Source organism: Lepisma saccharinum, chromosome 12 (genome assembly GCF_977018435.1).
Source record: "Lepisma saccharinum chromosome 12, izLepSacc3.1, whole genome shotgun sequence".
Taxonomy (NCBI): Eukaryota; Metazoa; Arthropoda; class Insecta; order Zygentoma; family Lepismatidae; genus Lepisma; species Lepisma saccharinum.
In genome coordinates, this window is record NC_139240.1 from 31,559,782 (window position 1) to 31,583,502 (window position 23,721).

General features: G+C 40.4%; 1 pseudogene across 1 annotated transcript; it reads right to left on the reverse strand.

Annotated features, from left to right (window-relative positions):
• Positions 1–1,553: 1,553 nt before the first annotated feature.
• Positions 1,554–23,359, reverse strand: LOC145996617 (brahma chromatin-remodeling complex ATPase subunit pseudogene; annotated as a pseudogene). Its single transcript, XR_014442807.1, has 2 exons — positions 23,056–23,359; positions 1,554–11,857 (listed from the first exon to the last, which is right to left on the reverse strand). The product of XR_014442807.1 is annotated as a brahma chromatin-remodeling complex ATPase subunit pseudogene (transcript).
• Positions 23,360–23,721: the final 362 nt, after the last annotated feature.

The window sequence follows — 23,721 nt, forward strand, 5'->3', positions numbered from 1 at the left end:
AACTTGATAAAAACTTTCTTGCCATTTGAAACCAGTTTATCGACATTGGGATAAAGAGCTCTTATCTTTTCACATATTCTATGCAACGCATGGGCCACACATTTAACGTGCACCATTTTGGGGTAGCTAACGGCAAGGCCTACTGCAGCTTTTTTCATGTAAGCTGCAGCATCTGTCACGAGGAGAAGAACATTGTCAAATGTTATGCCTTCCGGCCACAATAGCTGCATTGCTTCATTAAAAAGCCTTGCTATCATTACGTGTAGCCAGCCCCAGCTACTACTTACAGCTATTTTCTCCCAATAGGATCGTAGGCGAGGTGCCAGAAGTCTGCCAGCGAGGGTGTTCAAAGACAAAACAAACCTAGCACTCTCGATATGAAAGAGGTGCAGAGTAGCCTATAAACATTTTTCCTTCGAGGATTTCGAGGTGGATGAAGTCAATGAGCGATTTTATGTATTTAAAATGAAAATTCGCAAAATATGTATTTACATACGGAAAACTGGAAAATATGTGTTTTTATGTAAAATAAAATTTGCTGTGTTGACATATAAGGCTATAATCAGAATTTTGGCAAAAATGAGGGTCTGTATCTTATCGCAGAAAAAACATTTAATTACCTAAAGTTCCTTTCCCTAGTGATGACGCTAAAAGGGGGTTCATGCGGAAAACTCAATCCTCAGTCAATCAGTCCATTCTGCTCTCCTCACCTCTCTCTACGCAAAAATCTTGCTAGCGTAATTTTAACATCACTTAAATATTTTATGTCTGATAGTTTACACGTATATTAAATATGGTCTTCTACCACAAAATATTCTTGCCCTCCTCTTAGCAATCATTTTTTATAATGTATTATTATTGCAATCGAGAACAGTGATCTATCTACTCGTGACTGCTAAATGTGAGTAAGCTAAACATTCCAGAAAAAAAATACATATTGACTACTGCCAACACTGCAGATGCTGTCAAAATCCTTGGTACCCTGGCTTCTCAGACCTCTGTGCTTTGAACAGGGAAACGCAGGATGGGGTGAGCGCGGGCAGTCCCAAACATGTGGTCAGGGCTGATCTGAGCCAATGGGGTTGCCTTCCGAAATTCTAGGGTACTCAAGAGAAGTGGCTGAGTTTGCTCGCGGAAATGGGCAGAAACGCGATCGGGTGGGTGCGGACATAGCCGAAGGCACAATCGGGATCATTCGGGACTGCATCCAGGAAGACCAGGTGATGCAGGCGACACAAGGCAGCCAGTAGCGTGTTCGCGTGGAAATCGGAATTTCTTGCAGTGGAAGTGCCTTCGGAGATAATTGTCGAATTTTCATTTGCACTGTGTTGTGGGTACGCATTGTGTACCCAGAATGCATGCCTCTGGCTTCTAGTTTCATACAAGGAAACAAGGAAATGATTCCCACTGGTAGCATAGCTTCTACTTATACTTCCCTACCCTGATTAGGGCAGGGTACAATCCTATATATCTTCAGTACGTGACATTGCGCTATGAAAACAAACAATATTATTAATCTTTCGGCCTTTGAAAATAAAATAAGACATTTTCGGTGTTTACTATATACTTTATTTCTTTCACATAAGTTTCCACATTTGAAGTTACTCAATCTTTACAAAAGAACAACAAAAAACAAAGGCCCACTGCATACAAGCACATTAAACATAAAGTTCTATTATCTCACAGAGTACAAAGAACAGCACAGGAATACTGGTAGCAAAACAGTTTTCTACAAGACAGAGAATATTGTTAGATCCATTTAAAATAGTAGTTGCTTGTATATGTAAAACAATTTTAAACAATGCTTAATGCATTTATCATTACAAATACCAGAACCATTCACACATACATTTAAAATTGTTAGAACATTTTCATAACTTTACAACAATTATACAGAGCAACATTTTTACAATTCTATGTATCAGATATGCAGTGATTTCACGAACTAGTCACATAAGCAGTACAAACTTACACAAGATTAAATGCCCTTGTATTAATCCAACATTTTGTGGTACAATATATGTGAATATCTGTAATATTTAATGCTTTTCTACATGTTCATGTAAGTAGAATGCCTAATACTTTCAATATTGATATAGTAATACATTAGTTTCCACAAAAACTACAAGATTACTTTCGATTTGAGTACATTGTTCTCATAATCTCAATAAAAAAGTTACATGAATACCAAACAGATGTATTGCATTTTTTAACAAAGTTATTTCCAAACATCACAGCTGCTCGTTCCAAATCTCATACTGAATTTAGAATGTGACAACGATGTCTACAGATTAACTGCATAATTTTGTAATAAAAACACAGTTTTGACAAATACACTTACAAATTCCAAAATCATTATTATTCTTTCAAATTTTATCTGTATTGGGCCAAGGCCACCAAGCTAGATAATATAATCACACACCACCAAAAATCAGTCACATATTTTTAGTTACAATAAAAATTTAATATACTGATTTTTATTTTATTTTGTATTCAGTTGTGTGGGCCTTTTTATATTTGACTAGTGCATCATCCAACCTTTGTAGTTTTGATAATTTTAATATTTTCCATCTTGGATAAAAAAAAAAAAAAGCATTTTGTTTAACACATGCTTTGAAACAAGAACCATGTAACGTGAAGTAAAAACAGTTTAATTTTTAGCATATAGATGTTACGACTAAATACTGAAATTCTGATAATGTTGGCATCAACATACGTAACAGAAAAGTAATCTTATCATCAGATTTCTTTAGGCCAATTAGACAATTTCTGTCAGTCTTTTGAGGGTGAATTCCCAAAGAATCATTTGAAACACATGCCTCATTTCTCATTTCATTTTTATTTGACACTGCTAGTTTCTATTCCCGTATGGTTTTCTACGTGTTAATATTTTGCTATTCCACTTTTCTGTCTGTGCATGCATGTGCTGCTATTATCTCATAGTGCTACATTTGATAATATGAATATCCAGTTATACTTCCCCACATTATTTACAATCCATATCACACACAAGACAACACTTTGTACTATAATGTTGTCTTTGGCACAAATATCCCTTACACATGTCACGTTTTAATATTTAAGATAATCCATGTTCGCTTTATATATCAGTCTAGTCAAGTATTCATTTAAGAGGCAGATGAATTGAAGGCAAAATTAAGCTGTTATAGGAATTGGTTTTCTATAAACTATTTGATATATGTATAGAAAGAATATTTACAAAAAGAGATTCATCCCACTATGTTACATCGCACACACAAAAACAACTGATTATTTGGAATGTTAACTAATTTTTATATACAGGATGAGGCAAAAGTCAGGTTACATAGGTGCATGGCCACCACAGTCGCAAGACCCAACACCCATAAATTGTTAATTGGGGGGACAGAAGTGAGGTGAAATCTGTTATTGTTTTAACATAGGCTAATCAGGACTGGGCCTACAGTTTAAAGTGGGATTCGAACCACTGTGCCACGCATCTGCACCGGATATCAAATCCGGGACCCCTTGATTACAAGCTGATGACATTATCTCTATGCCATCGTGGTGGTCTATCTGTTTACAAAAATGTAAAGGCCACGTACCCTAAAAATTAAGAGCCTGGACTACCTCAAACAAAGGATCAGCAGACGTCTTACACAACTGGGAGCATCAAATTCATGCATGCATTCAAGCAGATGGTATACATATTGAACATGTACTGTAATTGCAGCCATTACGTAGCAATCATGTTTCTCTATATAACCTGACTTTTGCTTCTCTGCATATTTTTTTAAATATGTGAACACAAAATTACAAAGTGCTTGAAGTAGAGCAGAGGTGATTTGGATGTACATAATTCCAGATTTGTTTCAGCAAACACATATTTATTTGCTATGCTCTACATATTCCAAAGTTGATAAACAGCATTTACTTTAATTATTTGTTGATATATCGTCAGTTATTTGATCTTGCAATCATGTATGAAAAAGGAAGGATATAATGATACTTTTGATACCAATGAGCTAATGTATGTTGATCAAATGCAAAATAGCAACTACTTAATGAAGAATGAACTAATTCATTCATATCCATTATGATTCTAATGGAGTTTTGCTTTAGGAAATATATATATATATTACAAAACCTGGGTACATGGAAAATGCCTTTATAATGATAACAGCATGCCCTCAATTGCTACTAGTTATAAAAATATAAGATTCATGCAGTTAAATGTTACAATTCGATATCACACGCAAGACAACTCCTTGCACTACACATATCCATTACACCTGGCACATTTTGATATTTAAGAAAACTCATATGAACATGTTATGAAAACTAATGGGTTTGTTCGAAAAATTAGTGTATAATGTATAACTGATATATCCTTCAATTTCATTCTTTACAAGCGTAAAAATACTCGATGATATTAAAGCAGGTGGGTTTTGTACATTTAAAAAAGAATGGCACAAATATGGAAAAATAAATGTACCAGAAACACAAGCTGCATCAAGGACTACTAATAAAAAAAAATCATACATTATAACTTTTTGATTGACACAGCCCTAAATGAAATTACTATACCTTTGCTTCCCCTCTGTACCATGTTTCACCGCAATCCAATGATTTGAACACGCTCCAGCGGGCTCTGTGCAGGGGAAATAAAATTATGACCAACTGCTTTCAGCTACAAAGTAGACTTTCCCAAACAGTGAAAAAGAACAAATAACAAGGATGTAGAAGCAGTGGTTTTATTTTCATGGCTATGTCTCTTTCATAGATATTTCAGATACATTTAAGATGCCTTTGATGCAACAATCAAAATTATTCCTCTAAATTTCTCTACAAGATACAATAATGGACATTGTAACGTTACAATTTTGAAAAGCTTTCAACACATAAAAAATATAGACAGCAAACTTTTAAAATGCTAAATATAGTGTACCATAAATATGTATGTTTACATATCAAACATTCTTCTTACCTACCTTAAAAAGTTTAAAAAAATACTACTAAAGTCTTTTCAATTCTATATCAACACTGACATTTGCATATTTACTCCACTTCAAGCACTAGAACTAAAAATTATAGACATATATAGATGAAAAAAATTTACATAGGCAAGAAAACAAGGCATACTTCAAGCAGTGCAAAGTAATGTGACTAGATATGTTGAAATATCGAGATATCTAATATCTTGGCACTTACAATACAAAGTTCAGAACAAGATGGATGGAAGAATAGTTATAAATTTATCTGAACAAAAGGAACTATAATAAAGTAGGTTAAATTCCACCACAAAAAATAATATTTCAGGGCATATAAGCAGATTATCTACAAAGATATTATCAGGTACTTTGATATACCAGCACCACTCTAAACATTATTTTCAGTTCAAAATGCCCACAGTAACATAAAAGATGTTCTATTCATACGAAAACAGATTGCTGTACATAATATCAACTTGTCATAAGCAGAATAAAAACAAAACTAGCATTGGTATATATTTCCATATACATAATTTTGATGTTACTTAGAACATGAAGAAAACAACCTCTAAATTGTGAACTTTAAGCCTTATAAAGACAGCCACACTTGCAATTTACACTTCTTTATTTTAGAAAGAAACCAGCAGTTCTATATTTTACGTACAGTTAAGCAACTAACAATGGAAGATATTCACCTTACAAATGAAGTTTTATGTGTTTCCTGCAATTGTCCAGTGTAAGGAATATAAATTAACTTCTTTTCTTTACTGTTTGTCGCAGGAATGCATTGTTGTCTGATGTTTCTTGAAGGCGGATATGTAAGTAAACATCTTGCTACAAGAGTTGCATTTGTATGGTTTCTCTGAGCTTGTGCTTTGCTTCGATATCCCATACACCTTGATACATTCGTTACATCTGTAGCATTCGTCTCCTGTGCGTATCTTGTGGCTAATTTTCGCCTCACTCGTGCAACTAAAAGCCTTGCTGCACATATCACACTTCAGCGAAATCTTATCCTCGCCGTGTGCTTTCTGGTGGCGCAGGTAAGAAGCACTGTCATGGAAAACTTTACAGCAAGTTGTGCACATGTATGGTTGCTTTAAATCATCCGTTTTCTCTTCTTCTTCTTCCTCTTCTCCCGATTCACCCTCGTGCTCCAGTCGCTCGCGGGCATTTGTAAAAACAGACTCTAGAATAATTGAATCTTCATGAATCAATGAAGCTTCCTTATTGTAGATTTGTGCATTCTTGCACAACTGGATGAAATCTTGCTCGAGCTCGTCTAAATCATTGTACTTGTTCTCCTCAATCTTGTCTAAAATTTTCTTTATGTCCAGTGGCTTTTTGATCACCTCGTAGTAGTGAGGTAAGATGCGACGTGATGGTAACTTCATGAAAGGTTCGCTCAGAACCCGGCTGTCGCTATCTGTGTATTTGATAACAATGTTCATTAGTTTCTTCATCTGCTGCTTGAGGCCAGAATTTGCCGCTGGCCGTTTCTCGGCCGGGGGACGACCACGTGGTTTCTTGGCTTGCAAAGGTTCGTCCTCGTCATCCTCATCTTTTCCATGCTTCCTTCGCTTGGGGGCTTGCCTCTTCTTGACCTTCTTCTCTTCAACATACTCTTCGTCTCCTTCATCAATTGCTCCGAACAGTTTCAACCATTCTTTCTCGGTGAGAGTATCGTTGTAGCCCACTTCCTTCCTCTGGCGAGAACCTCTGCCGTAGTACACTTCTTCCTCTTCATACGTGAGTCTCTCCACCTCCTCATCATCTTTCACCAACCAATCAGGTAACTCAACTTCCTCCATCAAACGAACTTTACGAGCACTCCCCAATTTTTCCTCATCTTCTTCACGTTCAGAATCCATCTTCTGAAACAGCTCGAACTCATTCTTATTTCTGGCAATCATCTGATTCACTGTCTCGTCATCAGGGACCTCATTTTCTTCCTCTTCGTCCTTCTCATCTTGGTACAGAATGCTCTGCAAAAATTGGCGTCTCTCGGAACCGGTTGACTTCTGATTAAACATCCCAGCCTGGATAACTTTCTCATCCATGTTAAGCTTATATCTTGCAGCAGCTAAAATTCGCTCTTCAACAGAGTTTACAGTTATCAACCTCAATACCCTGACTTCATTCTGTTGCCCTATTCGATGTGCTCTGTCCTGAGCTTGTAAATCTTGGTGTGGATTCCAGTCTGAATCAAAAATAACGACCGTGTCGGCAGCCTGTAAGTTGAGACCTAAGCCACCGGCACGAGTACTCAGAAGGAAAATGAAGTAGTCCGAGTCAGGACTGTTGAATTTTCTCAGTAATTCCCCTCTCTCCTCACTCTTGGTGCTTCCGTCCAGACGTAAATATGTGAAACCACGCCAGTTTAAGTAATCCTCCATGATTGTCATCAACTGGGTCATCTGACAGAAGAGGAGAACTCGATGGTTCGTGGTCTTCAACTTGGGTAGAATGCGATCCAGGAACTCAAATTTGCCCGATGCTCGGAACAGGTCGGGACCAACATGTCCATCATCAATCCCAGCATGGTCGCAGTATGCCTCCTCAATATGTTGGAACATGAATGGGTGATTGCAAAGTTTTCGGAGCTGCATGATCGTGTTTGCCAATGCTTTGGTCCCTCCTTTGCCCTGCTTGCCTTTCTCCGATCCGTCTGTGAGAAGAACACCTTTGCTCTGCATGTGTTTGTAAAGGACACGCTGTAGACCTGACATGTCGCACTTGATGATATACTCAACCTTTTCGGGCAACTGCGATTCCACCTCTTTCTTCAGACGACGCAGTAGGAACGGTCTCAGAACTTTGTGCAATCGTCGGATGATCAGGATCGTTTCTTCTTCATTGAGCTCCACTTTTTCACCTGCCGTTGCAAATGGCGCATTGAACCACTGCTCAAATGTGTTGCAAGACTGAAAGATTGAAGGAAGCAAAAAGTTCAAGAGTGCCCACAATTCGGGAAGTTTGTTCTGCAAAGGTGTGCCCGTCAACAAGAGACGATGTGGTGCATTGTAGAATGTATTCAGAACCCTTGTCAATTTGCAATGGTGGTTCTTCATTCTGTGACCTTCGTCAATGATCATGTACTTCCAGTGAAGTTTTGCCAGAACAGCTTTGTCTTTTGTAATGTACTCATACGTCGTCAGAAGAACATTGAACTTCGTAGTCCGCATCTGGCTCTGAATTTGCCTCCTTGAGATTGGTGCACCTTTGTATGCCACAAGCACAACTGTTGGTGCCCACTTCTCAAATTCCAACACCCAATTAGAAAGAGTGGACAAGGGAACTATAATCAGGAAAGGGCCATTCACCTTCTTGTGCTCCATAAGATACGTGATGAGGCCTATTGTCTGTATTGTTTTGCCCAAACCCATTTCATCGGCTAAGATCCCATTCAAATTATTGTTGTATAATGAAACCAACCACTCCAAACCTTTGGTCTGATACTCCTTTAACTTCCCGTTCACCATAATAGAGGCCTGTTCCGTGACTTCCTCCCGAATTGTGTGCGCAATGCTATAGTATGTCTGTTCTCCTGTGAGAACTTTGTACTCGTCATCATCAACTTTTGCCTTCTGCACGATAACTTTTGGATTCTCCTCAAGCAGCTTCCCAACATTGTCTCTCTTCTCCCCTTCTGCTCGAGGTTTCCCATCTTCGTCAAAGGGAGCATCGCTGCCATCTTCTTCGGACATTTCTGCATCTTCATCCTGCTCTTTCGGTGGGACAACTTCCCATCCTGGGTGTTCTTCTATCCACACCTGCAACTGACTTGAGAGAGGTGCTTCGTCACCAATAAGTACCTTTCCGGTAGCAGTTTCCATCACAGGAACTCTCGTATCCAGTACATCTTTATCATCTTTCTTCTTCTTATTTAGGCGTCTCTGCTCGGATAACTTTTGCTCGACCTTGTGTTGCTTAACCATCTCTGTGAGACTCGCTATATACTCGTCTGTTTGCTGAAGCAGGAAAGCTAATCGCTTATCTTTTTTCTGATCGATCAGCTTTCTGTATCCTTCCTCGTCCTCAGCCATCAAACGCCTCATTCGCTCCCGTTCAATCCTCTCTTGCTCTTTCTTCTGTTCCTTCTCCACGTTTGCATGGTGGTTCATTACAGCCTTGTTCAAGTGTGCAATCTTTGCTATGTTATTTCTGTGGTAATCCTTGAGGTTCTTTCCATGCTGGAGAACTTTCTCCAGGAATTCCTGGTGCTTCTGCTTTCTCTTTCTTTCTGCTTCCAGGTTCTGTTGCTTCTCGAGTTTCTCGATAGCCCTGGCATCACGCAGGCTCTGTCGTTTGGCACGTCTGTATGCTTTCACGTTCCGTGCTGTCTCCAAGGTTGTGTCACGTCTTGTGCATGCAACCACTTCCGACCGTAACTGCCGTTGGAAATTCAGAAGCCGTAATGCCCTCAGGTCCATTTGCGCCTTTATCCGTAGATCTTCCGACATGGTCATTGGCAGATTGCTCAATTCTTGGATCCTGTAAGCAATTCTCGCGGCAAGGATGTTCTCTCTCTCTTGAAGCACAACCAGTGGATCCAAACCAGGAGGTCTTGTCACCGTGGTTGTGCGTTTCTGTTTAGGCTGCCATGCGGGCCACTGCTGCTGCTGTTGTTGAGGAGGTGGGGGCTGCTGTTGCTGTTGTGGTGGTGGGGCCTGTTGCTGTGGAGGCATTACCAAGCCTTTGGGTGGTTCACGTGAGCCCACCACAGGTACTGCAGGTCCGCTGGAAGTGGCCGGTGGGATCGGCTGCGAGGGGTAGGGGCCAGGCATAGGAGGCTGGGCCATCTGATTCACAGAGGGTGGTTGCTGGCCAGGTGGCATAGGGCCCATCATCGGTGCAGGATGCTTCTGCTGTTGCGAAGGAGGCACTGGCCACTGCTGTGGCATCGGAGCCATCTGGTGAGGAATTTGAGGCTGCTGCATTGAGTGTGGAGGTGGTTGATGATGTAATGGTGGTTGCTGGAGGTTTGGTGGCCCTTGCGGTGGCATTGGTGGTTGCGGCTGTGATGGCTGCATGCTTGGTGGAGGAACCTGCACTTGTGGCAGATTCATCGGTTGCTGCATAGTCGGCGGTGGTGGCTGAATTGGAGCCTGCGTCAGTGGCATGCATGGTGCAGAGCTCTGCGGAACGTGCATCACAGGCTGTGGTGGCATTTGAGGATGCTGCGGTGGTATGCTCGGCTGAATCTGCGGTTGAGGGGATGTCTGCGACATCTGTTGCTGCACCTGTGGTGAAGTCTGCTGCTGTTGATTCTGTGACACCGGGGTTGTCTGTGGCAGGCTTTGAGTCTGTGTGGACTGTGGTTGAGACATGTTGTGTGGTGGTGCAGTTTGCGCAGGCGGCTGGCTTGGAGAGGATGGTGCATTTTGTGGAGATGGTTGCGACTGCAGCTGACTTTGTGCAGGTGGCTGAGGAGGCGGTTGTTGGCTCTGCTGTTGTGGCATCATACCCTGAGACGACTGCTGGAGATTCATCGGAGACTGTTGCTGATGGGGTTGCATGCTCGGCTGCTGGGGCATCTTTGCTTGTTGCGCAGGCTGACTTTGTTGCTGCACCTGCGGTGGCATGGGCATTCGTTGTGGCGACTGAGGCATCTGCACAGTTTGAACTTTCTGTGCCTGTTGCATTGGTTTCTGCTGTGGTGGCTGAACAGGAGAAGGTGCTGTTGGGGGTGCCATGTGTGTTCGTACCGGGGGCTGAGACTGTCCTAGAGGTGGTTGCATAGGTCTAACTGGATCTTCTTGTGGCATCCTTGGGAACGAAAAGTCTTGACCCATCTCCATCGGCTTGCCTTGTCCACTGTTAACCAGCTGTCTAGGAACTGGTTGGTTACGAGCTAGTAAACGGTACGTCACGATCTGTGCACGTAGCTGCTGAAGCTGGCTTGAGCTGAAAACGTGCTTCTGAGGTGAATCCTGCTGCGCATGAAGCGTTGGCGGAAGTGGGTGAGGAGGAGAGCACTGGACGCTGTCCATTTGCCCCGCATGAGCCATCATTCCCCGCTGGGCTTTCAAAGCCAGCAGCTGAGAGTAGCGAGGATCGTCCTGCATCCCCCTTTCCTCCATTTTGTTAATAACTCTCTGCAGATCGTTCAGGTTGTCGTGCAGAGCTTGTTGATTGGGTTGAGGTCCCTGTTGTGGGTGCATATGTTGCGGCATCTGAAGGCTCACCATGTTACCTTGCATGGATCCCGGTGAGCCGTTCATGTGCTGGCTCTGACGTAGCATAGGCTGATTCATCCCCGGGGTGGGGTGCTGTCCCTGGTAGCTGCCGTGAGACCTAGACCCTGCCTCCATACCCTGCTGCATTCCTCTTCCCATGCCGGGGTTCGGGGCCTGGAGATGCATACTTGGAGGACCCGTCTGCTGCGGGTGCGACTGAGTATGCACCATTCCAGGTGACTGCCCTGTCGGTTGCGAATTACTTGTTGTATTCCCTGGAGTGTTGGAGCTTCCGGGAGGGCTGTAGGGTGATGAATGTGTGTGAGGAGATACTGCTTGTCTCGGTGGTGTCATGCGAGAAGGTGAAGGAGGATACTGTGACATTGGGGACGGATAAGACTGCGGAGGACCCATCGGCGATGGGGTCTGGGAAGGGCGCACAGGTGAAGACTCCACTTGAAGCTGTGGTGTTCCTGGTGTAGGACTTCGAGATTCCATTTTTCTGCTTAATTCAAGGACAAAATTGAAAAGATCAGATTTAACATGACATAGAGTATTCAAGTTTAGCACAATGGCTTCTCTGGGAACAAGTACAACTCACAAGCTGCACAATTCTCTATAAACTCATTATTGTCACACTTCAGTCAAAATACACATCTTTCCAAACTCTATCTTCTGTTGTGACAGCATATACAGTCCAATCTCTACCTACAAAGAAAAAGAAATATAATGAAAGCAAAAAAGTGTGGTTATTCAAACTTTACACAAATATTACAAACACACTACTTGTCTATACATGAAACAACAAATATAAATGCATAATCTGCTATGAGAAGCAGTTGCAAAGATTATAGAATTTTAATTTTCCGGTTCCCAGAAACAAGTTTTGTATTTTCAATGTAATATTTCTCAATAACAAATAGGGCTATTAAAGTTAAAGTTTGTTACAAACAGTATTTGTTTTTATGTGTTTTGTGTATAATTATGAGAAATTAATAAAGGTTGAGTGTGTTTGTGTGATCTGGCCAGATTATAATTAGAGTTAGTAATTGTAATTTGTGAAGAGTCTGTATTCTTGGGTTTCTTCCATGGTTCGTAAGAGTGTGGTTTGAAAGAGCCAATAGGATTTGAACATTCAGCCCTTCCCCCATGCGAGGAGGGAGTTAGTATAAATATGGCCTGTCTGACAGAGCGCAGGGAAAGTGTGTGTGAAACTGATAGCAGGAGGGAGAGTGAATTTACGGATATCAGTCACAAAGCATCAAGTGGCGGTTCCGCCGATGCTAGATTCCATGTAGCAGTTCTGCCGTGGGGCTCAAATTAGAGAAAATATGTAAATAATGTAAAATAGAGAACTAATGAAAGAATCTGAGCCTCGTTTGTTGTAAATAAATGTAAAAAGCTCATTACTGCGAATTTCAGCAATTACACTGCATAGAAAATTCAGTGTGATCTTGCGTGTGAATTGATTCTTTGGTTTCGAGCGCTCTGGTGAGGAACCAGAACAAGTTTGAGATATTAGACATCTCAAAGTGAAAGGAAAATATAAGGTATGCAGTCTGAAATCATTAGGCAATGGAAACAGATAAATGTCAAGGCCACAAAGTCTAATATGGTTTTAAGTGGAAAATGTAGCACCTATCATTTATTTGTTTGAATTGTTGTTTCAAGTCCACTATATGCACAGATAGGCTAATCGAGACTGTACCTACAGTTTAAATTGGGATCCAAACCACTGTACAATGTGCCTCCAATGGGTATCGAACCTGGGACCCTTTCATTATTAAACTTAGTTTTATATTTAGAACTAGCCTAGATGTAATGGAACCATTACTCATTATGATTTTGTCAGTTTATTTTATTTAATTTCAAGGCTTATTAATTAACATATAAAGTTTTTAAAAAATATAATGAAATTTATGAGCAAAATTGTCAGGGCAGGTGCATCTGCTTTTAAAATAAGAATTTATCGGACTTTGGTCTCTCCAAGGTGGAGAACCACAGACATAAAACATGGTCACTATGACGAATATCCCAAACTATTTAACGTCTTGAGTAAATGTGACATTGTTCTCTTTAATGAGCTTATGAAGCCTTATATCTCCCACAGCAACTACAACAAATGTTATGATATGTATAATTTGATACCGTCCACCAAATTCATTACATCTCATCTGTGCAAGGAATATTGTACCATATTTTTCTAAGTTATCTATTGTTAGGTGTTCCTCCTATTTTCTGAATGTAATATTTTCTCAAAGTGATATGTATGGCTGCACTGTGTGCTTGGGTCCTTCAAAATTCATGAAAATGGTTGACAATAAGCCATGACATACATTATCAATGCAATTCACAGTATATCAAATTTCCTTGGAACTGACAACACGTGGTTACAATTATTGTTGGTGAAAAAGTGTGTGCATTAAAAAATTAACGCAAGCAATTAATAGAATGGGAATCTACTGCATTGTACAGGTGTTGTCTGATTTAGCTAATCACATATTAAAACAGGAACATGCTATTGATGACAGCTTCTGTAAGTTTTGTTACAAACAGTATTTGTTTTTTGTTTCTTTTTTGAGTTTCGTGTATAACTCTGTATGCTTGGGTTTCTTCCAAGGTTCAGTGTAGTTTAAAAGAGCCAATAAGATTTGAACTTTCAGCCCTCCTACTTGCGACGAGGGAGAAAGTATAAACATAGCCTCTGACAGAGGACAGGACAGTGTGTTTATGAACAGGATAGCAGAAGGGAGAGTGATCTTCGGTCTCCAGTGGCCTCCTATGAGAAAGAGCATTCCAAGGCGGTTCTGCCGATGCTAGCTTCCACTTGGCAGTTCTGCCGTGGGGCTCAAGTTAGAGAAATGTGAATAATGTAAAATAGAGAATTATTGGAAGAATCCGAGCCTTGTTTGTTGAATTGTAAATAAATGTATAAAGCCCGTTTCTGCAAGTTTTCAGCAATCACCCTGCAACATTAATTCAGTAAGTTCTTGCCTGTGATTGATTCTTTGGTTCCGAGCGCTCTGGTGAGGAATGGGATGCGAACCCAGGACTAACGAGCCTATTTAGTTGTTTATTTGGGGGTTTCCTGCCAGAAGTGGCCCAGTAAGGGTCATATACAAGGGTCATCCAGAAATTAAGTTCTCATGACATATAAACACGTAGCTACTGGCTGGAGCACGATGCACGTATGCAGGTAGGAAGAGGTGGTATGTGGCTGTAATTTGGTACGGTCGCAGTGCTGTGAAGGATGTTATTTTGGACAGTGCTAAGAGAATAAACTTTTTGAGAGCAACTCAGCTCTACACACACTTTCACTCAGCAGCAGCAGCACACGTAACATGGGCATACAAATTTTAGTGACATGATACAACGAATACCTGAGCAAGATGAATATGTCGAAAAGTAAGTTACAGGTCACTAACTAGTCGATTACTACTTGTTTTAATTTGTGGCTAATTGGAATTTACTTTCTGCATGCCCCTCTATAAAGTTTCAGCCTAAAAAATTTAATAACAATAGATGGAAAGTGAAAATTCAGTAGAGTTGGCAGAGGAACATCGATTACTGAGGCAAGTGATATGTTTTAAATTTAATGGTTATATTAAAATATTTACATACGAGGGGGTGCTGATAAGTTCCTTGCTTTGCTCGCTTCCCAGCATTTCCCATTCGCGATTCATATCTCATTTGAAAGTGTGTAATATGAGTATGTTATGGTGCAAAAATAATATTCCTCCCGTAATAGTTTCTTTGTATTTTTCAGGTTTGAAGTAGTCATGGTGGAGGCACAAGTCAGTTTCACTCCGCCAGAGGTTCGGGGTGTGATCAAGTTTCTGTTCCTCCAAGGAAAGTCTGCAAAGGACATTCACTGTGAGATGTCACAAACAATGGGTTATAAGTGTCCTTCATACAGCACCATAAAAACCTGGAGAGCTCGATTCACATGAATACTTCAGCAACGAAGACGAGGTCCGCCCTTCATCAGTGACGGATCCGGCAACATGTGATGCTAAGCATGACATGATTCTTATGGAGCTGCGAATATCAGCCAAGAAGATTGCAGAGATAATGAACATCTCCCGGGAATGTGTAGGATTCATCATACATGATGTACTGGACGTGAGGAACTTTCTGCCAAATGGGTTCCGAAATGCTTGAACAGTGATCAGAAACGGCAGAGTGTGAAGTCATCGGAGGCCATTTTGGTTCGGTTTCGTGCTGGTGAAGAGGATTTTTTGGGCAGATTAGTGACTGAGGATGAAACGTGGCTACATATCTATGATCCCGAGACCAAGGATCAGTCCATGGAATGGCACCATAATGGGTCATCCCATTTGAAGAAGTTTCGTGCACAAAAGTCATCCAAGAAGGTGTTGGTGTCAATGTTTTGGGACAGGGATGGGATTGTGATGGTGGATTACCTCCAGGTTGGTTCTACGATCTACCCAACCCTTCTGGGTCAATTAATGCAGGTTATCAAGAAGAAACGCCGAGGGAAATTGACGAAAGGCATCTTGTTTTTGCAGGACAAGGTTAATATTGTGATGGACAAATTCCATTCCCTGGGTGTTTAATTGCTCAAACACGCACCCTATTCACCTGATTTAGCCCCCTCTGATTATCACCTGTTCCCACACCTGAAAAAAAAAATCTGAAAGGACATCGATTTAATGACATTTCTGACATGATCGAAGCCACAGGGAGCTGGTTTCAGGAGCAATCAAAGAACATTTATTTGCAGGGGCTACAGAAGTTGCAGAACAGATGTGCTAAATGTGTTAGGCTTAGGGAGGAATATGTTGAATAAATATGTAGTACCATCACTCTATCTCAATTAGTTCTGGGTAAAGCCAGGAACTTATCAGCACACCCTCGTATTATTCCATTACATTGGACATTAACTTCCCTCAATGGCAGATTAATAATCACCTCCCCTGGAGGTTAAAAGGAGTGGGGAGAAAGGGGGTGATCTGCAATGCAAGTGTAACTGAAAACTGAGGTTGTCATATTTTTATAATGTTAACCCATGCAAATTTCGGTTTCAATTTGTCGTGGTGTACTACATACGAGGGATGATCGATAAAAATTATACAAAGCCTGTAAATTCCATAGACGAATACAAAGGGACTCACGTGAAAGGATAGTTCATTCACTACTTCTCAACATAGTCTATTCCCCCCAGCCCCATCCAGGCATTTATCAAAGTGCTTCAAGAGGTTCATGATGCCTGTCTCGTAGAACTCTGGGTCCTGTTATCAAGAGGTAAATCCTTACTTCGTGCTTGACATCATCATCTGAGTGAAACTGGCATCTTCTGAGATGCTGCTTCAAAGTAGCAAAAATGACGCCGATTTCACTCGGACGATGTTGTCAAGCACGGAGTAAGGGTTAGCCTCTGACAACAGGATCCAGAGTTCTACTAGACAGGTATCACGAACCTCGTGAAGTGCTTTGATAAATGCCAGGACCGGAGGGGGGACTATGTTGAGAAGTAGTGAATGAACTATCCTTTCACGTGAGTCCAATCATCCCTCGAGTATCCCGATTAGTTGGATTCTTAATTTCTAACAACATTTAAGTGTCATTGTAGATGTGGAAAACCACTATTACACCGGAGATGGGGTAGGGAGGGGTGATCCATGTGCATTGCAACATTAAACAAGGAAACGGGAGCGAAAAGAGTAATAAAACTAATAAAACTCCACAGAAGCAGTCTAAGGCTAAGTTACTGCATGTGATTTTCATTGGGTGTTACAGTTCGAAGACATCAACAAAATCAGATGAATAAGAGCACCATGCATGTGATTCTGTATCGGATGTTGTGGAGCGACACATTGTAGCAGTTCGACATTAGTTGGATGGCAATATCTGATAAAAATCGCATGCATCGATGGAGCCTAAATATTCGTCTGGCAAAATGTCGTACCATGACATGTGACAAAAATCGGATTGCATAAAAGACCTCGCATGTTCCCTCAGAATGTCCGACAAAATGCCATACTATGGTGTCGGACATCTGTAGGACGTTGCCAGAATGGGTGCAGACCCCCCCCCCCCCATTTGATCGATAGCTCCTCCTCCTTATTGCACGCATAGACAGGAAAAAAATGATAATTCAATACATTTTACAAGTGATATTTAGAGGTTTATCAACTGTGTCTGCCCCTCAATCTCTCTCTCCTCACCTCTGCTCCTTCCATCACTTGTTTCTGGCACCGTGGTTGTGTCGGATGCATAATAGGAACCTACCTACAATTTGACACCAAGATTTCCCTCTCTTTAAGGGGGGGGGGGGAGCGGGGATGACAACTTTGCACCAGTTGTACATTTATTTCAATATCGTTGGAATGGGCATTGCTACTAAAGAAAACACCAACAGAATTTGAAGGGATGAATTTCTCCCAATGTTGCAAGTGGAAGTGGTTGGAGCATGACACGCATATGCAGGTAGGAAGAAGTGGTACATGACTGTAATGTTGTGCAGTCGCAGTGCTGTGAAGGGTGTCATTTTAGGTCAGTGCTAAGAGAAAAATTAAGTCCCCCATCAGAGATATGGGGGTTCAAATTTTGAAAAAAAAAATAATAATAATAAATAAATAAATAAAAACCGAGCATTTTCAAAGAGCTTTAACTAAAAGAAGAAACCAGTAGCAGAGCTCAAATATTTTCAGCTAAAACTTTGGACCTATATGTTTCCTCTAAAAAATTATAGCTCTGATACTATATTACTTCCCTACTCAAAAAAATCCTAAAACTTTGATTTCTTTTCAAAATTGAATATCAATTTTGGCCATATATTTCAGCCATTTTCATTAAAGATGGTGAAAAAAGGCACAGAATATAAAATAAAGCTTTGAAATGTACTGAAAAGAATGTTATTTACCACAGCTTTCTATCATTTTTCTTAGTGGAGTTATCATAATTATCCCAACTGTCTGCAAAGGCCAAAAATACCAAAAGTCATGAAACAAAAAATGGTCACCATTTTTAAACAAAGTTAAGTTTTAGACAAATAAAGCCTGCTTGGAACTACCCTGCATAGGGGTTAGAACAACAACAATATTGAAAATTTTAAAAATGGTCAAGCAACCAATGCTGGACCATACGGTATGGACTGACGAATATAAAACCTGCCTCAAATGTCAAGATGAGGACAAATTGACGTGTGTTGCCCTCAGATTTCCATGAAATTTGGCAGGTGTATAGAGGGACCCTATGCCCCCTGTTTCTTCCTATGCCATATTTACATGGTTTTCGGGGTCAGATCCCCACTTCAATTTCTCATCATCTTGACATTTGAGGGGGGGGGGGGGTTGCTCCCTAAAACCGTTTTTTAGCTGAAACACAAAAACACGTACTTCTTCCTTTGGGCCTCTCCATACACCTGCCAAATTTCATGGAAATCGGAGTGGCACACAGGAGTCAGATCCCTGTGTCAATTTGTCTTCATCTTGACATTTGAGGGGGGGGGGTTGCCCCCTAAAACAGTTTTTCTTTATAGCTGAAACACAAAAACACGTATTTCTTCTTATGGGCCCCTCTATACACCTGCCAAGTTTCATGGAAATCGAAGGGGGACACTTAGACCTCCCTTGTAAGTGTATTAATTAATTACAAATCGTGCACGTGAGCACACACACTATATATATATGTGTGTATGTATGTATATTATATATATTGAAGTGTGACTCCAACGTTTGCTCAGTTCCCTCATCAATATATATGTATATTAGCAGGTAATAATATGTTATAAACACATTCTTACTTTCCAAAGAAGCCCATGTGGGATGGAAAAACGGATCCGGATAAATTTGGGATCCGGATCTGGCCATCCCTAGTCTTCACATGAAACTGATCAGCCAATCAAAAAGGTTGCTAGTTTAGTTCCTTCCAGCCTGCCTACTGATCGTACCCAGGGAGGAAGGAGGGGTGAAGAGTGTAAAAAAAGTGTGTTGCTTATGAACTGTGGCTTCGACATGACAATATACATGGCGATTTCAAAATAATTATGTGATCGATTGATCTATCAGTTAGAATCACTGCTCCTCAGTGTGCGCCAATGGCTGTTACCGGTGTTTATGTGGTTATTGACACAATCACACAGCCCAAATCAACAAACATACCAGAGACCAAAATTCACATACATCTAGCAAATACACTCGAGAGTTAAAACCTCATCATTAGATGATATTTTGGTTTAGATTTTAGAATACCGGACCATTCCCAGATTTCGTTCATATTTCGCATACTTAATGATTTTGGGCTCCTAATCACGAATCTGTAGTTAATATTTGGGGGTCACGTGTAGAAATTAGAAAAAAAAAATGGGGTCCGTGATCGCAACCGACAATGCGCGATTGCTCATTTACCGGAAGATTTTGTTTCTAATACTGAAAAAAAGAAATGTAATTTCTATCCCACTTCTTATAGTCACAAAATACGTAGTCCCGATGAAGTATCCGAGGTTAACATGTGGGGGTAACGTGTTGAAATTGTTATTTGACGTGTAGAAGTTGTAAAAGATTGTTCTCCATATACAATCATGGAAACTTCACGGAAGAATGGCAGAAGTTAGTAATCTGTGTGGTGTGAGGACTTTAAAGGTAGGAAATAAAGTTCTTTCTTTCATAAGTTTTTCTTAGTAAATTTGGTAATGATAGTATAAGCCGGAGACAGATTTCTTAAAATTTACAGGAGAAAAGACGAGAAAGTACTTACGGAATTGCGTTCTTGAGCACTTTCTGAAGCCGGGGAAATTGTTTTTTCGAATCGTGCAACTTATTTGGCCTGTAAGGTATTTTTCATCATTCATGCATCTCCGTTGTACGATATCTCGTGCTGCCATTACCGTCGACTACGTGAATCAAATGTTCCGTCCGTTCGATCATGTAACCCCCTGTCAGTGTAGCAACCATGCGGTAGTTTTACAAGATGACGTGAGAGCGGTTTTTTTTCTTCCAATTTAAGGTAAGACTCTAGTTTACGTTCTTTTCCTAAGGAATATGTGTCATATATATTGTTGGTAAGCTTATTTTATAAGGAATTCAACAACGTAAATCCCAAAGCGAGGAAAAATTTCCTGAAGGAGTAAATCGAGAAAAACCGATGTTGTCCGGATATGCGTAATTGAACGTACTGAGGAATTTTTTAGATGATGAAGCACATATTTAGGGGTGAAATGAGTGCTAATGGAACCTAACTAACAGGCCTAACCTAACCTCGTAGGCATACCTCGACCCCGTGAATGGATAGTGGGGCTATCGTGAACACAACATGTAAAAAGAAAAAGGTACTTACCCGAAGAGATGCCGGGTGCCACACCACGATCGCGCACTGCGAACGCAAAGAAGCAATCACCATGCAGATAAGGATGTAAAGTAGAGTCTAGCCTCAATTTTCGCTTAAAAACCTTTTGTGAATAGTTTGTGTGGCATTTATCAGTTCATAAGTTTGGAAACACTGCACATCAGCTGACGATACTGCATATCAGCTGACGACAGACAACATGAGTCAAGATTTGCCCGCCGAATTAGCAACGACCAATAAATGATTATAATGTTAAAAATAACGCTTCTTTCATGGAAAAAAAAGTGATCCCCAGCTTGAAAAATGTTCCGGTATGCATATGAGGTAAGTATCAATGATTTTTATTTGAAAATAAACGAGTTTAATGTGTCTCCGGCTTATACTACTGTTACCGTAAATTTTAGTTGGGTACATATTAATAATACGTGCCATTCGTTCATATTTCGCATATTCAATATTTTAGAACACTTGATCACGATTTTGTAGTTATAATTTGTCCCTCCAGTGCTACGAAACTGAGATTTTTTTTACGGTGCCCCACACACCATTCATGCATAGCACCACAAATCATTCACGGTAAGGTTAGGTTCGGTTAGTCCAACATAGTTATAATTTGGGGTCGTAATTTCTTTCGTTCTTTAGGTATTGGAACATTTTTTTCACACACCATTCACGCATAGTCCCAAACCATTCACGGTAAGCTTAGGTTAGGTCCGGTTAGGCAAACATAGTTGCAATTTAGGCTTGTAATTCATTCTTTCAGTATTGAAAACACGTAAATAATGAGCAATCGTGCATTGTCGGTTGCTATCACGGACCCACTTTTTTTCGAATTTCTATACGTGACCCCCAAATATTAACTGCAAATTCGTGACCAGGAGTCCAAAATCATTAAGTATGTGAATTATGAACGAAATCGGGGAATGGTCCGGTATTGTAAAACTGTTCCGGGTACTATTATCGTATGGGTGAAACACCTACGAATCATATATTTCGGACTTCTTTACATTGCTAACGTGTTGCGGAACATTTCTTAAGGCGAAATAATGCATTTCTAACTAAGATAATGTTTATTTTCTCTATTTACGAGTACTTACTGTTACTTGTAGTTTCGAATCTGTAACACATTATGGCCGTGATAGCATACTGGTTTAGGGGGCGTTCTGAGAGTGTTTTGTCGATTTATGCAGTGGTGCAACCTCGTTCACCGGAAAATATCTACTTTCGTGCCCCTATTTGAAATTATGCTAATACGTCGCATTTACGTGTAGAACTTGTAAAATAACCTTGCGATTTACCACGTTCATTGTCCATACTCAGCAATTCGGAACCATCTTTCTTTCGCAAATCGTTAATGCTCTTCCTTTACGCACAACACTCTTGCAACCTTGAATATTGACGTCAGACGAGGAATGCCTACGTGGTTAGGTTAGGCCTGTTAGGTTAGGTTCCATTAGCATAAATACAAAGAAAAAATAATATTTTCGCTAAGAGACGCGTTACCTTTGTATTGCCTAACATGAAAAAGGTCTCTCCTGTGACGTCAGAACACAATGTTGCTAGAGTGTTGTGCGATAAGTGCCTACGTGGTTAGGTTAGGTTCCATTAGCATAAATACAAAGAAAAAATAATATTTTCGCTAAGAGACGCGTTACCTTTGTATTGCCTAACATGAAAAAGGTCTCTCCTGTGACGTCAGAACACAATGTTGCTAGAGTGTTGTGCGATAAGTGACACCCATTCGGGTCGGAACCATCTTTCTTTCGAAATTTGTTAATGCTCTTCCTTTACGCACAACCATCTTGCAACCTTGAATATTGACGCCAGACGAGGAATGCCTACGTGGTTAGGTTAGGCATGTTGGGTTAGGTTCCATTAGCATAGATACAAAGAAAAATTATTATTTTCGCTAAGAGACGCGTTAGCTTGTATTGCCTAACATGAAAAAGATCTTTCCTGTGACGTCAGAACACAATGTTGCTACAGTGTTGGGCGATAAGTGACACCCATTCAGGTAGGAACCATCTTTCTTTCGTAATTCGTTAATTCTCTTCCTTTACGCACAACAATCTTGCAACCTTGAATATTGACGTCAGACGAGGAATGCCTACGTGGTTAGGTTAGGCCTGTTAGGTTAGGTTCCATTAGCATAAATACAAAGAAAAATTGTAAAAACAGCTCTCCTGTGACGTCCGAACACAATGTTGCTACAATGTTGTGCGATAAGTGACACCCATTCGGGAAAAATGGCTTGTTCCGAACTCGACAGGTGGTTCTAGTGAAAACACGGCGAGGCTGAAACACTGGCTACGGGGTTGCATCGTCTTAACACACGGAACATTGCACTCTCATGCAAAAAGCAAATGGCGGGAGCAGAAACAGCGTGTCGGACAGAGATTTTCGCAGAAAACAAAACGCATTCACATTAAAATGAATCAAATCTACATTCAGGAACTTCCAAAACGCTCAAGAAAATGATTTCCGTAAGTACTTTCTCCTGTAAATTTGAAGGAAATTTGAAGGAATCCGTTTTACCCATACGATAATGTTACCCTGTTCCGATATTTCTACCGAAAAACGACATATCTGGTTCTTACCACGGATTCAAAACCAACATCAATATCAAATTCTTGTCGTCTGTTCCAAATTGTCAAACTTCTTGTCCACATTGGTTTCAAGGTTATAACAGCCAACAATATAAACACAACTTCAATCACATTTTCATATATAACAGAACATTCACTCAAGGAAAGAAATACTTCGCCGTGGTAATAGTAAAAATTCAAACATTGTCCTTTATCAATATGCTTCTTGAAGTATCATATCGCTACAAATTACACAGATAATTACTAACTCCAGAACTTTATAGAAACATCTTCACGCGAGATGGTCTGTGCTATGCGCACAATGAAACTAGTAACAAACAATCAAATGCGCAGTTCAGGGCTAAAATTTTGTTGTTGAAATATCATGCGTACGTACAGTAAACGGCAAAGATAATGGTAGGCAAATTGTCCACCGCTATTTTAATTACTTTTTTATTCTACATCCTGTGTTGTTTTAAGGAATAAAACTATGTTGGTTCGAAGCAGGTATTGTTCTCTGCTTATAGACCGAATTAAAATGGTGGTGGACAATTCGCCTACTGTTTCTTTCGCCGTTGGGGTACGTACAAAATGGCCACGCTATGAGTACAGCGCCTTGAATAACGTAGTGTGGAAAACGACCCATGAAACTGGTTCCCCGAGACGATGACAAGTAGA